We start from the raw sequence: 6,000 nt of genomic DNA, 5'->3' as shown, positions 1-6,000 counted from the left end.
TCTTCAGTATGTCTCTGAGCACTCTCCATACCAGATTCAGCGCTTTTCTGTGCCCTCTCCTTGGCAACCAGTTTATCAGCCAATTCTTGTTTTTCTTCCTTCACGGCCCTCAGGGCTTTAACGGTCTCAGTGTGGGCTTGGATCTAGGCATTGGTCTCTTTCCTAGCGTCCTTGATCCACTCCTTAGAAATAAAAACTTCCTGAATGACCTGCATAAGAATAGTAGAGCTTCCATATATATATGTGTGTGTGCATGTGTGTGTGTGTGTGTCTTAGCATTTATGTACTTAATGTGATGGAAAAAACTCACCATAGCAAGGTCCCTCTTCAATGACATGAAGAGGTCCGACTGCCTCATACACTTTAGGGCGTCCATGTCTTTAGGTAAGAGGAGGGGTTGCTCTAGAGCTTCGGCGAGGTAGGCCAAATGCCCTCTTTGGAATTCCCTTATTGAGGCATTCAATGGGATAGCAGTCCCATCCAATTCCAGCTAGGGGGCCCAAATGCGTTGTTGACGTCCCTCAAGAGCAATTGTCTCTTCCCTATTATCTGCAAGAACAACCCGCTTGTCCTTGGCTATCTTTTGTTGCTTGGCCCCTTTTTGAGGGACCAGCTTACTTTCCTCTACGTCTTGCTCCTTCCTTTTCTTCTTTAAATCTATTATGGGAAGCTGACTAGTGGTGGTTGTAGGAGGAGAAGGGTGAGGAGGAAGAGTGGGGGGCAATTGGGATTTAGGGGCCTCTTTGGATGATGGCCCTTTCTGCCTAGTAGCCATCAGATCCATCAAACCCATCCTTGGATTCAAAGCCATTTATTCTTTCGAGGTCTCGCTATCTACTGCGGTGATTATCAAAGGAGGAAAATGGGCTGTTGATCTATTTGGTTCATTCTTGGAGTTTGAGAGGTCGATTGGATTGATTCGCTCCTCTTTTTCTTTCTCGAGTTGGAATTGGTCTATTTCTTCCTTGAGAGACAAGCGTGAGGAGGTAGATTCCTCCCTGGAAGCTGCTACTTCGGGATGTACAAGAGGGGGGACTGCTGTTATTGGGCGTGCGAGAAGGGGGAGAGGAGGTTCGTTGGGTAGATCTTATGAGGTAAGAAATCCTACTTTAGAGATGTCTATTCTTCAGCGCTTACGGTCACCCGCTATGATTGCATTGCCTACGACTTGGAAGGTGGTTGATAATGGTTTAAAGCCCAAGATGAGATGGACTGCCTTCAACTGCCCATTTTCACTTACAAACACCTTGGACCTTAGAATTCTGTTGAGGTCTTGGATGTTGGTTAAGCTTAAGTGGGGCGCTACATGTTGCTTGTTTGCAAAAACATCCAAGAAGCAAATCATGGTCAGACTAATAAAATCCTAAACCAAAGGGAAACTAATATACAACAAAAATATGAATGATAAAGCTAAAAGAACTAAACCCCGTGCCAAGGGGCTTAACCCTATGGAGTCACACTTGGTGCTCCCTCCTTGACTGAGCAGTGAAGACTGTCGTGCCACTCCCCTGAGGTGATTAGGCAGTTGTCCTTCATGCCTTTGTTAGATTTGGGAAGACATGATACAAGCCTAACGACGCTAGACCTAGACTTAAGATAATACCCCGAGTCGGCAAGTGAGTGGCACTCATACATATGGACAATGTCGTGCCATGTGAGTCTCAAACCCATTTGCTCATTGAGAGTGTCGACACTACCTAAGATTCTAAATACATTAGGTGCACATTGGTGCAGACATAACCTATGGTTATACAAGTAGTCTCGGGTTATACTCCCCATGGGAAGCATCATTCCTCCCTCTATGAATGTGATTATGGGAATGACGACTTCCCCTTCTTTCCTATGGGTAAGTATTTGATCTGGGGCACAATACCTTAAGCCAGCTCTCGAGGGGATGTAGTATTTGGCTCAAAAGCCCTCTATACCAGCAATAGTGTCTACTAGGTCTTTAAATCTACCCATTTAAACAAAATACAAATGAAGATTTTGAAAAAGGGGGAAAAGATTAAGAGGTCGAGGAGAAAAAGAACCTAGTAGCGTGAAAACTTACGAGAGAAAGAACAGATGACACTTCAGAAACTTCTTGGGATTTGGGAAAGTTAGGGATTCTTAAGGGCTAGCTGGTTTGTGAAATAATGGGAGAATTGTGATCTCCTAGACGTTTTATATGAGAGGTGGGATTGAGTGGGAGTTATCCCACTCAAAATTCAAGGAGAAATTCTGACCGTTTGATTTGCATCACACCATTGAACATGGAGGACAGGTGCTGCCTGGAGCATTTAATGGGGTATCACAGGCTTCGAAGCATAAAAAACAGTTATAGGGGGAAACGACATTCTCACGTGTAGAAATTGGAGAAGTGTGTGGAAGCTGTTACGTTAGATCAAAACCCCAATTCTCTCTTCGGAAGGGAGAGAAAAATGGAGTTTTGAAGGGCTATTGTGGGGATAAAAGGCCCAATATACATTTTTGGGCCATGGGCTATGTCTGAGGATGTTAACCTGTCCGAGGACAGATTGATAGTAATAGTGATGTTAAACTTAAAGGCCCACGAGCAAGCTTGCAAAAGAGGTTAATGGAAGTAATCCGAGGAGGGGTATCTCCTCGGATAAGTCGGGTAAGGGTCAGGTGGTACGTCATATTGACTAGAAGGATCTTTTAGGAGGTCTTGTGGGTGAAGATATGTTTCATGGGGGCACAGAGAGCAGGGACAGTTGGGAAATATCTCAGAGAAAGCTGTTACCACCGCATTGAATGCTCTGCACTTAAGTCTCTGGCCGCATTAATAAGGAAGTGATACCTAAACAGTGATTTTCACCCTTACAGCTATTATCTAAAGACTTCACGAAAAGGTTGATGGGACAAGTATCAAGGGAAGCAATCTAAATCTACACGTGGAGAGTAAGAAATGAGGAAAAGAGGAAGTATAAGAAGGAGGGAGGTCCCGGAGAAGGGAGGGATCGAAAGATAGAAAGAGAAAACACTGTAGACTAGATATTTGTAATTAATCTTTAAGAGAGGAGAAAGATAAGAACCTAGTCCTCGGCTTGAGTTCGAGGATAAGTTTCATCATATAAATTCATTCATCCTTGTCATTTTATTATCTTGGGCTATTGTTATTACCATGTAAGCTCATTAGAAACAAGATTTCTGACCCTCTCTATAAATTTATTGTATTGGGCTTTTTGGGCCTATACCCATTCTCTTGTTGGGCTTAGGTACAAATTGCAACCTTTCATTTATAACTGTATCATTACTTATATTGGGAGACCTGAAAATTTATGTGGCAAAATATTATAAGATTAACCAAAAGTCAAATGTCTTCGGTTTTATATATACCGAAATATTGAATTCTATTATTGTGATAGTCAATAATATTTTTTGTCTAATATTAAATTCTATACGCTAGTCATTAATAGGTAATTATGGTAGTTATTAACAGTTTATTATTTTAATTGTGGTAATAATCTAATAGTGTTTAAACATAGCATATAATTTAAACAAAATTATCACATGGTCGAATCATGACTCATGAGAGTTTGAAGTGGATACAGTGTGTATATTTTAGATTTTGACTTCCCTATTAATTAGTTTGAAGCAAACAAGTTTCTCAAAAAAAAAAAAAAAAAAAAAAATTGAAGCAAACAATGTTATCCTTTATCAATTGAAATCTTTATTTAAAAATTTGTAATTTATTGTATTGCTAGCTTATTTCCTTAAGGGAGATAGAAAGTGAATTTAATCAAACAAGTTGACTTATTATTATTATTATTATTTTTAAATTAGATTACTTGATTAAAGTTACCTTTTTTATATCACCTTTTAAATACACTAGTAGTTGACCTTGACAAAGTTTTAAAAAATATGATTTTTTTTTTCTTGGATTTCTACATATGAAATGTGATAATTATGGTAGTTATTATATATATATAAAAAAAAAAAAAGATAATTATGGTAGTTATAAATATTTTTTTATATGAAATTTAATATGATAATTTTTAATAGGTAATTATATATGGTACTTTTTAATGGTCTTTTATGTTAACTGTGGCAAGAATATTTTTGAGTTTTTTTTTAATCTAATTTTAGCAAACAAATCTTATGGAGAGTTTAAACATAGAATGTGATTTGAATTTGACTATATAAATAATATATATATATATATATATATATATATATATATATATATATATATATATATATGACACAATATTGTGAGACCATGTTTATGGGGAAAAATATTATAAAATCAACCAAAAGTCAAATGTATTTAGTTTTATATATATTCAAATATTGAATTTGATAATTATGATAGTTATTAATAATATTTTATATTTTGTCTAATATTAAATTTAATATGGTAGTAAATTAATAGGAAATTGTGGTAGTAATTAATGGTCTATTATTTTAATTGTGGAAATAATCTAATAGGGCATTTAAATATAGGATATAATCTAAACTTAAGTATCACGCAGTGGAATCAAGAATCGTGAGAGTTTTTTTTTTTTTTTTTTGTTACAAGATAGAATTCTACTCTAGCATAATCTAAGCGTATACGTGTGTGAAGCTCCCTCCTGGAGACTTGAACCCCGGCCCTTGGCCCCCACACCCCATAAGCACTTATACTTATGGAGTGACCATCGTACCAAGGGTGTGCGGTGGTGACTCGTGAGAGTTTGAAACTAATACAATGTGTATATTTTGGATTTTGACTTCCTACGAGTTTGAAGCAAATAGTATTATCCTTTATCAATTGGAATCTTTCTTTAACAATGAGTAATTTATTGTATTTGCTAGCTTATTTCCTCAAGGGAGATAGAAAGAGACTTTAATCAAACAAGCTGACTTTTTTTTTTTTTTTTTTTTTTTTTTTTTTTTTTTTCAAATTAAATTACTTGATTATAGTCACTTTTTTTTTTATCTTACCTTTTAAGTAAGCTTGTGGTTAACCGTGCCAAAATTTTTAAAAAAATGTTTTTATTTTTTTTAGTTTTCTACGTATGAAATTTGAAAATTATGGTAGGTAATTTTTTTTCTTTATGAAATTTAATATGATAACTTTTAATAGGTAATTATGGTACTTTTTAATGGTCTTTTATATTAATTGTAGCAAAAATATTTTTGATTTTTCTAATCTAATGTTTAGGAAACAAATCTTATTGAGAGTTTAAACATATATAGAATGTGATTTGAATTTGACCATATAAATAATACACACACAGATATATATATATATATATATATATATATATATATATTTATATATATATATATATTGTGGGGACAAAAGGCCCAATATACGTTTTTGGGCCATGGGCTTGAGCCGAGGACGTTTGCTTGTTCGAGAACGGGTTAATGGTAATAACGATATCAAACTTACAGCCCCAGAAGCAAATGTGGCAAATGAGGTGAATGTAAATAATCCGAGGAAGACTACCTCCTCGGCTGGGTGTAGCGAGGATCAAGTGGTATGTCATGTTAACTAGAATGATATTTTAGAAGGCCTTGGGTATGGACATATGTTTAAAAGGGGCACAGAGGGCAAGAGGGGTAAAGAAAAGATCTTAGAGAAAGCTGCTACCACCACATTGAATGCTCTATACTTAAGTCTCTGGCCGCATTTATGAGGAAGTGATACCTGAACAGTGATTTTTAGCCTTACAGCTATTACCTAGGGACTTCCAAAAGAGGCATATGGGACAAGTATCAAGGGGAGCAATGTGAATCTAGAGGAAAGGAGAAGGGACTATGAGAGAGAGAGAGCCTGTAACAAAAGGGAGGGAATTTTGGTAAAAGATCTTTAAGTAAGAAGAAATATAAACACTTGATTCTTGGCTTGAGTCCGTGGATAAATTTCATCTTATAAACTTGTTCATGTATATTATTTTGTGATCTTGGGCCATTGTCATTACCGTTTAAGCTCATTAGAATCAAGATTATTAGCCCACACTCTATAAATTCATTGTATTGGGTTCCTTGGGCCGACGTCCTTCTTCTTGT

This window comes from Castanea sativa, chromosome 8, assembly GCF_040712315.1.
Source record: "Castanea sativa cultivar Marrone di Chiusa Pesio chromosome 8, ASM4071231v1".
Lineage (NCBI taxonomy): Eukaryota > Viridiplantae > Streptophyta > Magnoliopsida > Fagales > Fagaceae > Castanea > Castanea sativa.
This window is presented reverse-complemented; position numbering follows the sequence as displayed.